Here is an 18026-nt window from a genome sequence, read left to right as displayed (position 1 = left end):
CCTTAAGGGAAGGCAGACTCAATAGACCATCCAATGTAGGCAACAGTGGGTCATGTAAATCCCACTCTGGGTGCTGCAAAGTCCTGACCATGTTCTGTTTGACCCTATACTTAATGAGGAAATAAATTCTTCATCACCTGAAGTATTATAGTTCATAGTTAATTAGTAGACTAGCAACCCAAGGGAAGCCTTTTTAATTCTAGAAATGCTTCTCAATGTGAGACTCAAACCCTGTACTTTGTGTCTGTAAGGTAAATACCTTAGCCATTATGCCAATCCATAGTCGGATGTCTATCCACAAATGGATTAGGGAGGACTATGACTAAGTGATGGCTCTGAGCTTCAGTGTGGCACAGGAAAAAAAAAACTCTCTTGGTCAAATTGTACAAAGTATTATACTCCTTATCTGGTGGCAAAGTTGCAAAATGGACCAGTTAAGCTTGTCTTTAGGCCCTATAACAAACCAAGGACAGCAGATAAGAGTCATCCAGAGGATGTCTGGCCCTGATATCATTCCATTTTGTTTCATTAGTCTGACAGTTAGCACTGAGGATTAAAACTCTTACTTGTTAATGAGCTATGCCAAGGATTAAAACTCAGTGCCAAGAAATGCATTATAGTGCCTTTTGGGAAAACTGTCACCCAGGCTAATTACTGTATCAGTTTTAAAACAAAATAATTCTTACAAGAAGATAAAAATGCTTAAAAATCACATAAGCAGTTATAAGACTGAATGGAAGAAATGTAATTCATATTTAATTGTGACAAAAGAGAGAGAAAAAGATTTAAAATGAGCATAGATGATACAGTACTTCCTCAATCTCCACTGCATAAGATGGTGGAACAATATATTTAATTACTAAAGAAGTAATATATCCAATAACTCATGGCCAAATAACATGCATCAGGAGCCTTCACTGAAACATCATAAAAAATTCTAATGCCTCCATTGCAGCCTTCAAGGAATGTGAACACTAATGTGAAACCAACATTTAAGAAGCTACAAGGTTATTCCACAAGCATAAAATTAACCAATCATCCTCAGCCACTTTATACTTTAAAATATAAACTGATTCTTTACATTACAACTGTCAAATGAGGTTTGGGAACAAAACATTTTGTCCAGGGACATCTTCAGCATTTAGGGATTAGGCAGAGAGAAAACGGGGGGGGGGGGGTAGGCAGGGGATGTGAGGGTGAGTAAGGATGTTAAGGCAGGACTGAAAGGGAGGGGTTAGGCTGAGTTTGGGAAATGAACGATTAATGTAATAAGGGAATGTCTGGACCATGTGAGGTAGATGTAGGGTGGGGTTTAGAGGTTTTTTTGTGTGCGTAGTTGCGATAGGGATCAGATTTAGGCAGAATTTTGCTACAGTGCTGGATTACATGTAAGGTGACCTGTAGGTACTGCAGTGGTCAGGAATGTTTTGGATTAGTAATTGTGTGTATGAAGGAGGTGGTAATGTTTGGCAACTTATTATTATGTAGTGTTGTTTTTTTTCTCTTCTCTCTTTTTGCTTTGCTGAGTAATGTCACTGTTTACCTTAAAGACACAAGGTTTGTCTAGATCCTTGGGGGGGAGGGGGCTTGAGTGAGAGGGATAATGGTTTGCATATTCAGTAGTCAGTAAATAAAAAAAAAATAAAGGAAAACGTTTTCAGTTATGGAGTGGTAGTCTTCAGTCATTTTCGTAATCTGGACTTCAATAAAGGTAGGGGACTCACATGCCCCCTCATTTCTGTTGTTCAGTGGTGGTGATTTGTTGTTGTGGTTTTTCGTGTTACTCAGAATACTGTAGCATAGTGATACAGGTGGTGTATTTATTATAAGAGTTATGTAATTAAATGTTTTCTTTAAATGTTTTCTGAACTGTATTTTTGTAATAGGGTGAAGAATGGCCAGAGCCAAGGGAAGACTAATCACTTTGCAAAAGTGTATTGTCTTTTTGCTGTTTTAGAGTATCTAACTAGAATTACTTACTAGAAAGAATTTGACAATCTTGGTCATCAGTGCAGTTGCAAGTTGCAAGCTTTGAAAAGAAAGTTGTTTGGCATTTTTCTACTTAGCCAAAAATGGCAGATGTTGAGTTCTCAGGGTTTTCATTTTGCAGGCTAGCAGCTATTCAGAATAACGGTTGCTCATTGTGTATGCGCAGTTAACACACCAACTATTAGGAAAAGTAGCGTGGATGTGTGGTGGGTAGTTTTTGGGCACATTTGGTTCACACTTAATGGGTTCACTCAAATGCTTGGAGCAGGAGCACAGACATTCCTGCCAAGTTTACCTCATTATGAGGAAGGAACCTAATTTGCAGTCTTTAAAGTTCATGTTCCTCAAAGTTCCACATTGTAAGGGTCTGTCACACATGCAGTGTTAGGAAGCTGTTGGGTGAAATCCAGGGCAAATAAAAGTGAAGCATATTAATTTATTAAAATATCTTTATACGTGAAACCAGCATAATTTAACCAGCCTAGGACCTTCCTAGTTCAAGGTGTTAATACACCATTAGTAGGTTTTCCACATTTGGAACATTGGTTCTACATTATGAGGGCTGGTTTACTATCAAAATTTCGAACCGTACTCCGTTGACTGTACTATCGTCGAACACGGAAGTTCAAAAACGGTAATAGCGATGTCAAAAAACAATCTATGAACGGGTTTTAACATAGGTCAAGGTAGGTGTTCACTATTATTCCAAACTACAAATATTTCCCCTACCTCGACCCATGTTAAAACCCATTCCTAGATTGTTTTTTTGACATCGATATTACCGTTTTCGAACTTCCATGTTCGACGATAGTACAGTCGACGGAGTACGGTTCAAAATTTTGATAGTAAACCATGAGGGCTACTGTTCCTCATTTTGGAGATGGAAGCTTGAGAGCTATGGATACAGATGGAGCCATAAATAACAGTGGGTTAAGGGCCAGAAGTGGGGACAATTTTGTTATGGCTTTTACAATTTTGGAAGAGGATAGAACAAGAGATTTGGCATTGTCATGAATTTCAGCTGAAGATGTAGGTGGAGACTCGGATGTCTGTCATTACTTTCTAACTAGATAGTGAGTTGTTGTCACTATATTGTTCAAAGTTCTTAAGGTTGTTTTTATTTTTTTTTTAGGTCATGCCATGAATGTTCTGCATCTATAGCCTGTGGGGGGGGGGGGTTGCAAGGTAAGGTTCCTACGTGTAGCTCAATGGATGCATTCATTTCTTTTTTATTTTCTACCCAACTTCTAATATTTCTACCTTTCAATAAATTAAGGATGGTTGAGGGTCCATAACCTGATAGATTGGTTTCCCATTATGATGCTCCATTTATCAACCATTTTTCTTTTTATTATATGTGAATGCTTGTGTTAGAATCATACTTCTTATATATTTCTTATTTCCTTCACTGATACTTGGTTGCATGGCATGTGACGGATTCCTTCTAGGAGGGTTCATCAGAGATGGGAGTTTCATGGATCACAGTATGTTGGCTACCAAATTCTCATTGAATCCTCTTTCCAGAAAAGCTTGCTGCAGTTGATCTAGATTGGTCAGATATCAGTCTGTCTCCACAGAGACTCTGGTTATTCTCATTCCCCATGATTTGATGACATTTTTCTTAGTGTTAACATGTAGAAGTAGATTCACTTGTATAGGTTTTCTATAAAGATCATTCTTGAGCTTCTCCCTGTTTCTGTTTTTATAGGTGGTGGCATCCAGGAATTCCACCTTATCATAATGAAGGTAGTTAATGAAGTGGAAAACATATGTGGTGTTTTTGATATAGAAGACAAAGATGTTCCACTTATCAAGAGATCCTTTTCATGTGATAAAATACTGTCAATAAAATAATAGTAACAATCCAAGTAATGATATTATGTCCATCTGACTAATGCTATATTGGCTAGGGCCCTTTTGACAGCCCCCCATCCCTTTGGCAGTTTTAAGGTCTTGTCATTGGGTTTGGTTCCTAAGAAGGTGGCAAGTGAATTTTGGAAGAGTCACCATTTATCTTACCCTGAAGGAAACTCTGTTAATGATTTATTTCAGTAGAGGAATTTAAGGTGAGTTATTTGTCTTTGGATTACACTGTGTGGGTTATTCGGGAGTTTAAAGATCCATTGTTGCTGAAGGTGGACAGTGAATCTGCATTTCAACTTCTGCTGGTATGGGAGGAAGAGTGGCCATTATTGGGTATGGTGGTTGGAAACAAGTTCTATTTTGACAAGGCTATGCCAGTGGGATGCTCGGCAGCCTGCTCTACTTTTAAGAAGTTTAGTATGGCACTACATTAGATTTGGCAGCAGGGGGTGGGCACTGAAAGAGTGGTTTATTACCTATATAATTTACCCACTTGAAGGAAAAGCTTGGATGAGTGAAGTCCAAGAATAAAGTGCAGGTTAAGGATGTCATGAACTTTTAGGGCTTTTGAATTTTGCATGTCGGGCAGTTCATCTGGGTCGTACTTTCTGTAGGTCCGTGGCCTTTTTGCTGAGATGGAGAAAAAGCAAACATAATTGGGTAAGAACTGGTAAGTTGGCACAGGCTGATTTAACGCTTTGGTTGCCCTTTTTGGAGCAGTTTAATGGAATTTCCTTTTGGCAGTCAGATTGGGTTGGTCAAGGTATTTGCAACTGTTTACAGATGCAGTGGGGGGTATTAGAATGAGGGCATTTTTGGGGAGTGAGTGGTTTGCGGCTCATTGACAGAGTGGAAAGAGGATTGGAAGAAGGATATTGCCTTCTTGGAGTTAATGCTGATTTGGGCTGTGTCCGTGGTTTGGCAGGAGCAGCTGATGGGGAAAGAGGGTTATTTTTATTTCAGATTATATTGCAGTGGTTCAGGTTTTACAGGTGAAGATGGCAAAGTTTGAATGGTTATTGCTGGCTTTGCGTAATTTGGTTTTGCAGAGCTTGCTGATTCATTTTTCTTTTACAGGCGTGCATGTAGCACGTGGTAGGAATGGGATTGCTGACAGTTTGTCTCGCCTTCAGTTTTCCAGGTTTCAGCAGTTAGTGCTGAGGGCAGCAAAGGAAACAAAGTCAGTGCCAGACAAAGTATGACAAATTGGGCTGAAGTGACCAGGTGGTTGGTGCAGCAGTCATGGGCAGCATCTACCAGGAGGGCATATGGTAGGGCATTACTTGATTTGATAGATTTATTTTACAGCTGCCTGAGGAGGAGGGAGTTTAGTCAGAAGAACTATTATTGCAATACTTGGCCCAGGCTTGGGTGCATGGTAAGGCAGTGCAGTTGGTTAAGGTGGACCTGGCTGTAATCAGGTTATTTGCTGGGGTGGCAGGGTTACATAATTTCACTTTATCCTAGAAGGCTGGGTGTATGTTGAAAGGATGGGGTAGGGTGGTTGGCATGAATATGGATAAATGTTGATTGTTGACAAGGCATGTTTTCAAAGTTTTATTGCAGGGTTTATCTTTGTTGGCTGAGGATTCAGTTGATTATGTTTTGTACATGATCTTGAGCTTATAGATGCATTATGAAGCATTTAGGGTGTCAGAGTTGCTAGGGTCATTGGTTTTGGGGGGGGGTGGGTCAAGATATTTTCTGCAGCAGTACATATTTAGTTGCTTAGATCTAAAATGGACCAGGTAGGGAAAGGCACACAAATAGTTCTGGGGAATGATAGGTATGATTGCATGTGTCCAGTGGCTTGGGCTAGGAAATTACTAGGGTCCATATGTGAGCCCTCAAGATTTGGTTTTCTGTTCAAGAGAGGGTAAGGTGATAATGGGTAGTCAGTTTATATATGTAATGAGGAAGGTGTTTCACTGTATGGGTTTTCTGGAAGAAAGGTTTTCTACTCATTCCTTTCACATGGGTAGGGCCTCAGACTTAGCGAGGAAAGGTAGGTCGGTTGAGGTCATTAAGAGGGTGGGTCATTGGTTTTCAAATGCCTTTTTGTCTTACATTAGATAATTGGCCAATGAGGTTTATAGGAACAGAGACTGTTATCCTAGATCATTACAACCAATGACACAGAAATGGGTTTGCATCTCTTCGGGTGAAGAATCATATGGCATGGTATTAGAGGTCTCAGGTGAAATCAGCTCATGGAGGAGTTTGCAGTTATACAAACACTGATGGGGCTTCCTTGAGTATTGGTGGTACATCTGTCAGGTAATGATTCGTATGTAATTCAAAAATGGCAATTGGTTTATTGGATAAGGGAGCATTTGGTTGTCTTGAAGAAGTTATATCTGGGTACGTGCACTGTGTGGTCGTGATAATAACTCATTTATTTTGGAGGCATGTTACTAGTTTTATGGCTTTAGAATGGGTGTGGTGGTTTATTAATTGTAGGTTGGCGAGGCAACCAGTTGCTTTGGGCATGCAAATGATAGAACATAGGGATTTTGATGATAGGGACCTAGTGTGGTTCAGAGAAGATGGGGTGCCCCTGAATGAATTTGGTTTAGATCTGTTTAATCTATACTTGGGTTTATTTTGAGAGAGTTTAATGAAAGTTCTGCAATAGGTGAGGAGATACAGCCTGGCACAGGTTGGTGGGTGGAGAAGAGGGGCAGGCATGTCGCTTTTTTGTTCCCCCTCTGATGATGGGTGTTGATCTAAGGAATTTCTGAGGGTGAAAGTGAGTGGCAGGAAACTACTTGAGTAATAAGAATAAGTGAGCAGAGGTGAGAATGCTACTTATTTGGGCAGGGTGAGTAGAGAAACGCTACTCTGATGAATGGTTACAAGGATGTTTTGTTGTGATTAATAAATTGAAATGATGCAAAAAAGTTATGATGTTTATGACGTTTAATAAAGATCATCAAATGTCAGTTTGGTGTCTGGTGTTTTATTGAAGTGGATTGGGACAAATGAGGGTTGGGAACAAACCAATTTGTCCTAGGGGCATCTTCAACATTTAAGGGTTAGGTGGAGAGAAAAGGAGAAGTGGGGGGCAAGGATGAAAGAGAGGGGTTAAGCTGAGTTTGGGAAATGAAGGGTTAATGTGATAAGGGAAAGTCTGTAGGAAGTTAGGTAGGTATAGGGAGGGGCTTAGAGTTTTTATGAGTGTGTAGTTGGGATAGGGATCAAATTTAACTGTGATCTTGCTACCCACCCTCCATCCATCTTTTTTTAGAAATGTGGGATTGATTTGTCATTGGGGTTGGGTGAGTAGGTGGAGAAGAGGGGCAGCCTTGTTCCTCTTTTGTTCCCCCTCTGGTGTTGGGTCTTGACATAAGGAATTTTTTGGGGTGAAAGTGAGGGGTAGGACATTGCCTGATTAATAAGAATAAGTGAATGGAGGTGGGGGCGCTGCTTATTCAGCAAGGTGAGTGGGGATACAATACGCTGATGAACAGTTACAAGGATGTTTTGTTGTGATATGTAAATTGAAATGACGCAACAAAGATATGATGTTTTATGAAGTTTAATAAAGGTCATCAAATGTCAATTTGGTGTTTGTTGTTTTACTGAAGTGGGTCTGGCCAATTAAGTTGTATGACATTTCCATTATTAAGTATACTTTTTAAGATGCTAGCTCTTAAAAGGCTAGCATTATTTGGATGACTTCTGTTATAAGTGCAGCTCAACATTTATGCGAAGTGCCTTTGAATTTACAGGTGATGAATGTTGTGGTTTCAAATCTCCTAGGAACTGCATGTAGGCACACCATTGGTTAGACTGTATGCATTTTCTAGGACAGAGCCAACAAAAACTAAGTGCACTTCCACAAAGACTATAACTTCTGAAGATGTTTTACTGTACAATCATGCCTTGGTACTTAACCAGTCTGAATTGTTTGTACACACTTGCCTAACTCAGCTAGCTAAAAGTTGTCTTCTAAAGTATTAATTTTATATATATACATATATATATATATATATATATATATATATATATATATATATATATATATACGGGGGGTAGCAAAAAAGATTACCTAATGCAGACACTGTTATACCGAATTTTACTGTTGCTTTAGTAGTACTGACTTTAGTTAGCTTTCACAGATGGATAGAGCATAGTGATAAGAACTGCTGTTTGTTCAGTCTGAGGTTAAACAGCATACATATTTCCTCATTTATATATACAAATTTCCCTCCATGTACCTGGGTATTCTGTGGTCAACAGTTAGTATAGTTTTTCACAGCTACTGCTTACCTTATTTTATGTCATATACTTCTTACCAAGAAAGAAGAGCTTTTGCAGTATTTATTCAACTGGGGAATTCTTTTGAGGCAGACCGTTTGTTTTGCATATTTGCTGGGGTTTAACCTTGCCTTCTCCATAACCACACACCAGTAGGGTTTCCCTTCCTTTATAGATATAATTATTGATGTCACTTCCTACCATATCTCCCAACCTTTTAGCCCAAGAAATGTAGCAAAACTTGACATAATGGGGTTCAAAAGCCAAATAATAGGGCCAAATTTTAAATATTGCTCTTATTTATTTATTTGTTTTATTTATTTTTATTTTACATTTGTTGACCGGGATAGTCCGACTGGATACATGTCCATTTTCAGCAGAGGCCCGGGGAGAAAAGCTCCAGAGTATACATAATAAAACATACTAATAAGGACACTATAACAGAAACAAAGGTGAACGTAGCAATGCAGACAAATACAAGTAAGCAATTACAGTTAATATTTTGACATTCAAAAGTAGACAGTTTCATGACATTTGTAAGCAGTAGTTATAGTGAGGAGAAATGAAAACACATTAGCATTGACATCTAGTAGATTTTTGTACATTTTTGTACATTTATTAAAGTTGGCTAGCCAGGTTTGTTACAGTGACAGAGCCAGTTTATAAACTTAGAATGTTGCTAGAATAATAGGATATATATTAACATCCGTATTCTAAAGAACATGAAGTCTGAAATTCAAATGTAGGACATTATTTATTAATTTCATCCCTCAGATGATTTGCCTGAAAATCAAAAAATTACAAGGAACAGACCAACATTTTGAGGCAAAAATCTGGACAGTTGCTAGGCAGGCTTCTTGCTCCCAGAAACATAAAAAATATTTACTTAAACCTCACAAAATGTCTTGCATTTTCTGCCAAATTCAGAAACTACTTCATATAGCACCTCTTCTATCCTTGCTCATCTTCTTATGACAATAGCACAATCCAAACACATTAAATATACTCCAGGGCCTTCTCTCTCATTTTGTAGTGACAGATGCTGTTACTTAAGTGCAGCATTCAGTGCTGTTACTGTCAGAAATAAATAATTTTATTTTAAAGTATGGCTTTATTCCCATAAGTTAATGATATTAAAAATCATACAATCAAGATTTAACTTGTGATGTAATTCTCTAAATGGCTGAAAAAAGACCATCAATATTTTGAAATCAGTTATCTCAGATCAAGTCTGTATCAAAAGCTTTATTTTTATTTAACAATTTATTATATCTGTTAACCAGGAGTGTTGAAATTTTGTTGGCTGCCCAGAGACCTACATGTATAACTCATCCGAAATAACTTGCACATACAATAATGAAACATAGACCAGTTGGAAATGCTCCTGGACAGCATACTGTTTCTTTGCTACATTGCAGTTATGTCGACATTTTTGTACCATTAGCCAACCTTTGTACTTGTTATTACAAATATATTCCAGACTGCAGTTGTGTCATTATTACTGTGTTACTAATATCTGCATCTGATGGTTATCACAAAACCCTTAAAGACTGATTCATTAATGTAGTCTGAAGTTAATAATTCTCTCCAGGCCTTCTCTGAAAATGGGCCTTAATCCAGTAGGACAAGGAAATTAGTAAAACATAAATGAAAAATAAACTGAAAAGGTTTCATTTTAAGTGGATCTCTGTGAAGAAAAGATCCAAAATAACAGCACAAACATATGGACAAATTCATGTACAGCAATAGTAGTTAAGTACAGTATACATTACTAAGATTGTTATATATGTGAGTAATGTTCATTCAGCAGAAATAATAGATTCAACATAACAAGTAACTCAATGAGTAAATTTTAAGACAGTAAATAGACCTTAAAACTGACTATATTAACACAAGTAAAGCATACCTCTTCATAACATTATACTGACTTTAACAATTTTAGTAAGATAAAACGTATAAATCTTTAGCTATGAATGAGATTACAATTACAAAAGGGAAGATTAAGCTGCCTGAACATATACGTTACTAGTGGTATATCTGAGAATAAAGAATCAATAAACAACATGCTATGAAAATAAACTTGGAAATAAGCTAACAGTCACAATTGGTATATAAGAGGAAATGTAAGTGAATATTTTAGAATGAGGTGGTAATGTTAATGTCAAGTCATACTTTTATCACAAAAACAGTAACCAGGTTATTATGGTGTGATAGGAATTGTAGTTTTCCATTATATGGAGACACAGATCATATTGGAATTATAAGTTACACCCCAATGGAAGTTCTACTGTGTTACTATCCAGTAGTTCAAAGAAAGCTAAAAAGGTTGTACCTCAGAAATCTGTCTTAGTGTGTGTAGAACTAGTTTCAGAATAAGGTCTTCCTATGCTGGGATGGGGGTAGTGGCACTATCACATATTTGGCTTTTACTTGAAAGCAACATTCATTTGATCTAACAGATAATAACATGTAATTTCAGAGAGTCAAGCCATTATCTGCATTGAGTAAAAGCAGGACTGCAGTTAAGAGTTAAATGTTGAGATTGTAGCATCAGCAAAGAAAATAATGGAGACATTACTGTAACGGATGAATTTTCCTATGTTCACAGTGAGTGACCGTATCATTTGCAAAGATCATGGAAAAGGATAGGGTCTGACACAGAACGCTGACACAATCAAATGCTCACTGATAAGAGAATTCAGATAACATTTATTACATCTGATAAATAAGTCCCTTCCTTCTAGATAAAAAGTAAATCATCTAGATGGACTAAGAGAAACACCATATCACCTAACTCATATAAAAGACTGACACAGTTAACAGTGTCAAATACTTTTCAGAAGGTCGGGAAGAGTGTCCTATCTATCTTGTCAGTGTTTGAGTGACAGTGGATATATTCCATAGCTTTTAGAAGAGGTGTTTCAGTTCCACAGTCGGGTGTAAAATCACAGTAGGAACTAGAAATTCGACTAAAGTTCATTAGCAGTTGAAGAGTTATGAGTATATTTTTCACAGTGTTTTTTGATAAAGTGAAAAAAGATAATAAAGAGACAGTGGTCATTTAGTGCAGTTGTTATGAATCATTACAGTGAGTGCTTCTTTCCAAATTGTGGGGGATATTGACAGTGGCAATGGGCATGCAGTATTGATGGCAGAGTAGACTGTCAGTTGAGGCGGACCCCAGTTTCAGATTATGAAGAAATTTATACAGCAGGTCTGTCCAGGTAGTGGGTGGGGTGAAGGACATATCTTCATAATGACAAGGAGCAGGAGACTTGCTTGATCGTGTGATATGACCTTTTTTGACAAAGAATAAAAATATGTATCAGGTAAAGAAAGAATACTCATGAATAAAGGCAACAGAACAACTAACCTTCTGACCATTTGATACACGTTTTATCAAAGCCATAAAAATGCATATTGAAGCTTCCAGCAATTTTGTTATTAAGGTATGGGAAAAGGAAAGGAGTAGAGTTATGAGCAGACTTAAGGAGATGTTCACCACTTTTTGCATTATTAAGATGCAGCCATTATTGTTACAGTTAATTATTTTTTTTATTTGAAAGTACTAAATATCCTGCAATATTTTATGTCTCTCAAAATTTGGTAAGACTAGTTTACAGCCTGAACTGTCAAAACAAAACAAAATCCAGAGATGATCTCTGTGTGATATCATTGCTTTGATAAGTGGAGTAATCCAGGGCAAGCCTGTTATGTCTACACACATCTCATGTAAAGAAACCATGCAGTTCAAGATGCTCAAAAAGTGACAAAATCACCATCTAATGGTACATTATATAAAACAGTGCATTCAGTGGAACTCAGAATGTAAAGTTAGACAGACCAGGCTTGTTCATACTTCTGTCATTGCAGAACCTACATTATTTAGAAATTTAGCAAGCTGACCCAACATCACAAAAGTAAGCATCCATGACACTTCTCAGAGTAATGCTACTACAACAGCCATAACAATCAAATCCAGTGTAGCTTTTTGACCTGAGATTTCTTACTTAGAACTATTAATTGAAAGAAACAAAAGCTATATTGAAGAATGGCTAGACTCATCCAATGAGTACATGCAACCAATACTAACATGTTCCATAATGATGAATTCAGTTTTTAAGTTGGACACAAGACAGTGATCTGCCCCCAGATGTTGAGTCATGCACCTGGGGTGGGACATAGAGACAAGCTGACTTGTTAACTTTAATGTGGATTACTATGAACTCAGAATATGGGACCTGCTTGTCATATAGAGAACAGGTAAGACTATCATGGCATAACACAGCAACTGCACCCCTGTACCCTCATGTCTTCTGTCACATCTTAAGATACTATAAACAGGTGGAGACATCACACAGTTGTCAATGGTATGCTTTATTCAAGTCTCAGAGACAAACAGAATATCAGATTGGACAAGATTGAGCAAATTATAAATTAGATGTGTTTTAATTTTGATACAGTAGGCCCCAGTGGTGCAGTGGTTAGTGTTGTCATCTCACAGCAAGAGGTTCTCCCATTCAATTCTCAGCTGGAGCACCTTCTGTGTAGAGTTTGCATGTCCTCCCCATGGTCGAGTGACATTTGAAAGACATGCAGGTGGGTGCTTGTGTGAATGGGTGTGCCTTCTTTGAAGGTTGGGCATCAGGCTGGCAACTTGACACCATAAAAACCCACTGCCAATCATTAGCGGACTGGAATTCTGCTGTGGCGACCCCTAACCAGGAAAAGCCGTAAGACTCCCAGTAGTGATATTAGGAAGCTGCAAACCCTTTGCATTTGTTCATTCATAATTTGATGGTTCAGTAACAATACTTTCCAGGGAGCAAAATGAAAGTGCAGAATACTAGAAATTAGAAGAATCAGTCATTTCAAGCATTATATGGTATCATAAATATGTATTGCTTTGAGAGTCATTGAGAATGATATCCTTAAAATGTAAGCTGATCTATAATATGCTATGACTTTTTAGACTGATGATATAAAATTCTTTGCTTAGGGTACTGAAAGCAGTTATGCTGATGGAAACACATTTTAGATGCACAATATAAATTTCATTATAGGCACCAAAAAGGGAAAGAGTATATTACCAGTCTTGCAATGGAATAACATAATCTTACTGGGTAGCTGAGTCTCATCTCTGTTTGCTTGGCCACAGAGTGCAAATAATTAAGATGGGTATGTAAATCAGCCTGATTTAGAAAGGGATGGAATATGGAGCAGGTAGGTAGGCAAACTTATCCAGGGTTCTGGGTCTTGGTGTAGAGGCCCCCAAAAGGTTTCATCCCCCACACACTGTGACACCTTGAGTGGTGTCCAAAAGAACTGGCTAATGACTGTCAGTGTGGTGAGTGCTGCATGATGGGGAATAACAGGAGGTAACAATGTTTGTATCCTATAACTTGGCACAGTCTATAGTTAACATCACTAAATAATGGATTAAGTCCCTTCATATTACTAGAAAATGGAATCAAAGTCTAAGCCAATTGTATTTGAAGCAATTAATAATGTAACAGGGTTAAAAAATCTGGAAATGGGATCTTTAGAAAAGGGTAGGAGCAAATTACATACAAAGAAAAAACAGAAATTGTGGTAATACATGCAGAATAATGTTTTGGAAAAGAAGTGAGGTTTAAGGGAAGACAGTAATTTAGCAATTTATGTAACATTGGATTAATGAGAGTTATACAAAAGAATACAGGTGATGTAGAATGTAACTGAGAACATGCTAATATGATTTGTTTTCTTTTATATAAGTATATGTTTGCCTCTTTCTTAAGTGATAATTCAATAAAGATGTTATAAACAGAATTTAACTGTCCTTTATATTCCTCCAACAACCTCATCAACTGCAGTACACACCATACTCCAGCTCACACATTCTTTTTTCCTCACGAAGTATGCTTTCATTAGTTTACTCCCACATTCCAAAGACATGCAGGAAGGTGGATTAGGGATCCTAAATTGCCTGTAGATGTGAACGTGTGCATGTCTGATATCAAAGAAAGATCCGGCAATTTAACTACAATTCCCCCTTCACTATGTAAACGCTGCAGGTAGCAGTGGCTGTCCATAGGAACACTCTAGGAGCCAAATGCAACTTGTAAGAGTGCAAGCAAGTGATACTTCCATTGCAATGGATGACATCAGCATTTAGTTTGACTGTAATTCCAATATTGTACTGATGCACCTTAAGTCAGTCTTCCTTTGTGCAGCTGATACACTATCCCACCAGTACTAATATACATATTGGAAAGCCCTCGACTCTGGATAGAGTTCTGAAAAATGCCCCACCAAGATTGGTGTATCCTTTATTGTTGACTGCTGAGACCTTACTCGGGAATAACCTTTTAGTTGGTCTGCATTATTCTACCAGAAGAATTAATCCATCAACACTGACGTTATAAATCAAATCACTGTAGTACAATATACAGATCTCATTAATAATTGAATTGTCAGTTCATTCATTTGGTAGTTTCAGATGACTAATAATGGATTATATAACTTTCTCAAGATTCTTCTTTCTTTTCAGGAGATATACTAATAGATAAAAAAATAATCTGTAGGACTCTTGCTTCTTTGATTATATACACCATTCATGCAATCACTGCTAAAGAAAGGAGGCATTGAACTGCTATAAAATGCATAATGATTTTTTTTCACACAGTCTCATCAGGAACCACTGTAAAAAATAATGTAAAAGGCAAAAGGAGATTACCTTAATCAAAGACAAGGCTCACTATTGAAAAGTACAGTGCTTAACAATCTGACAGAAAAAAAATATCATTTATTTATTAAATAAATAACAAGAAATAAAGATCCACATTAAAATGGGATCCCATCTGCTTGAATTAGTGCTAGCTCAGGTGAACATAAAAGATTTTATGGCACATATTCTTTATTTACAAATATTTATATATTTGCATATTTATAATTCACATATTTAGCTACTTACACATAAATTTACATATTTACAAAAATCCATCATATTTGTAGATTACAAAACTAATTTGAATCCCCACCCTGGGACCAGACAACATCCCAGGCTGCGTACTCCATGAACTACAGAACAAACTGGCACCCCACCTAAGTACCATGTTCAGTCATAGCCTCACCTCAGGCTATGTGCCTACTGAATGGCACACAGGGACGGTTATCTCACTCCACCGCGGAAACTACTGCCCCATTAGTCTGACGAGCCTGGTCTACAAGGCCATGGAATGTATCATCTTGGAGCTTATAAAAAAAGACATAGGTAACCTCCAAAGCCTGGACCCCACTCAGTTTGGGTTTGTAAAAGGTAGATCATGTCTACTAAACCTGACTGACTTCTTTGAAGCAGTCACTAGAGCCATAGACGAGGGCATGGTAGTGCACACAGCCTATCTTGACCTCACCAAGGCTTTCAATACCATCCCGCACAATGGAATTATAGATAAACTCACTAAACTAGGCATAAATTCTTATGTCACAAGATGGGTGGCCAGCTGGCTCACTGACAGAACCCACACAGTAAAAGTAGCCGACTCCAAGTCCGACTTCAGACCAGTGATGAGTGGAGTACCACAGGGTTCGGTCCTGGGTCCTCTCCTGTTCGGCATCTGCTTCTCTGAAGGGCAAGCCAACATAGAAGGTCTTTGGCTAAAAAAGTTCACAGATGACTGCAAACTGGGAGCCATAATAGAATCATCTAATGATGTAGACATTCTACAAAAGGGCCTCACAGAGACAGATGCTTGGTGTCAAAGTCATGGCCTCAAGCTCAATGTCAAGAAGTGTATTGTCATCCCGTTTGGGAAAAACTTGGTACCCATGAAATACTACATAGGCGGTAGCTCACTAAACACTGAAAGTGTGATAAGAGACCTCGGAATACAGGTGGACAGTAGTCTCTCCTTTGATAACCACATCACCACAGTAGTCAGTAAATTCTTCTACATGGCATACCTCATCACAAAAGGGTTCTCCTCTAGAAAAAAGGAGGTCATTGCTCCTCTCCACTCATCCCTCATCAGACCCATTATAGAGTACAATGCCCCAATTGGCATGTATCTCACAAGACACCTACAATAATTGGAAAGGCCACAGAAATACCTCACTAAGAGGATTACCAGCCTCAAACAGATGCCATATGCAGACCGTCTCAAAAAACTCCAGCTCTACTCAGTCACATATCACCTACTCAGAGGTGATCTCTGCCTAACATACAAAGCTATGTCAAACCCTGAGCTGTTGGAAATGCTACACTTAAAGAAATCCTAATCTCTCTGAACTACATGCTCCAGGGACCTAAACCTTGCCACCCCAATAAACAGAACATGCTGGAGGGATAGATTCCTGCCCCGGAGACTTCCCATATTCTGGAACAAATTACCCATTCATATCAAGCAAAGCACCTCATTGGTCCTCTTTAAGAAAACTCTTGACGACTGGATGGGAAACAGAAAATTCACCCCAGGGATCACTTCTGCAGCACTGTTTGACAGGGGCACAGGAAAATAATTTTCTTGGGGGGCGAAAGCCAGGGAACCTTTTTGGCTAGGCTTATATAGGCCCCAGGGCCGATAGCCTAGTACCTACCTATGAACCTATGAACCCTTGTTGCCCAAAGTAACCTAATCTTTTTCAAATTAAACAGCATGTCATTTTATCTTGCATTCTATATAATACATATAACAGAAAAACTTATCAACATAGTCAGTATATTTTACACTAATTCCCAATAATTATCATAAAGAATCATATTCATATCTACCTGATTAATATCTCTAATATTTTACAACATATTCTCCTTACATATTTCCCATTTTTAACCTTTTCACATCCCAGAAAAGCATGTTAAGTTATTTCTGTCTGCTTACATTATGAACATAATTGTTTTACCATTGCTTTATGGAACATGCTGCCTTTTACAGGTAATTTATTTATCATTAGTCTCAAAAAAAATCTTACCATATTAATAAATCTTTATACCTTTTTATGGCTTATATAGTAGTCTCACCAATGTTTCAAGGACAAATACAATTATACTTCACAATATTTCATATCTAATATTTTCTATATGTTCCCTATTCAACCTACAATGCATAATTTTGTCCTGATAATGTTTATCTCATCATTCATAATGCTTTTTAGTCTTTTGATTCACCATTTTCTTATATTTACTACTAACAATATGTGCACTAATCCCTTTTCTCATCCTTCCTACTTTTCAAAATCCAAAACAAATGCAGTGATGCTACATAAACTATGAACTGAATCAAACCCAATCCCCATCACTTTCACTTAAATATAACACCCTTCTTTTAATTGGATTTACTTTTGAAACCAGAATAATTCCAACAATTAAGTGTCGAATCTAATTTTCTTTCTCAGTTGAAGACATGCATATGTTTGCCAAATATATTGCCTTTCTCAGCACAACTGAATTCACTAAATATTCGTTCTTCTTAAATGACATTCCAAGTCTTCCAAAATGCACACAACTCTGTCTCAGTTGTTCTATTAAATGCTGCCATTGCCTTAATACTACCTCATTCCTACCAAATTTAACTCCTAGTAAGGATATTTATTTTTTTATTTGTTTTTTTTTTAACTATAAACATATTCTATTCAGTAACTTATTTAAAGCTACTAAAATTGACTTCACCCAAAATTCAACATAAGATAAAACAATAAAAATAATAAAAAATATAAATATATATAATAATATATAAATATACATAATAAAAATAGATAAAACTAACACTTTCCTAAAACCTATACACTGCCTGTTAAATCAAATATTGCAACTCATTTGTTACAGCATTTATGAGCAATAAAAATAAAACATAGGACAACCCTATTTCACACCCCATCCAACTAAAATATTTTTACTAAACCACCCATTCACTGATACTATATTATAGTTTTAT

The sequence above is a fragment of the Protopterus annectens genome, chromosome 1.part1 (assembly GCF_019279795.1).
Source record: "Protopterus annectens isolate FY-2018-M chromosome 1.part1, PAN1.0, whole genome shotgun sequence".
NCBI classification, from domain to species: domain Eukaryota; kingdom Metazoa; phylum Chordata; order Ceratodontiformes; family Protopteridae; genus Protopterus; species Protopterus annectens.
This window is presented reverse-complemented; position numbering follows the sequence as displayed.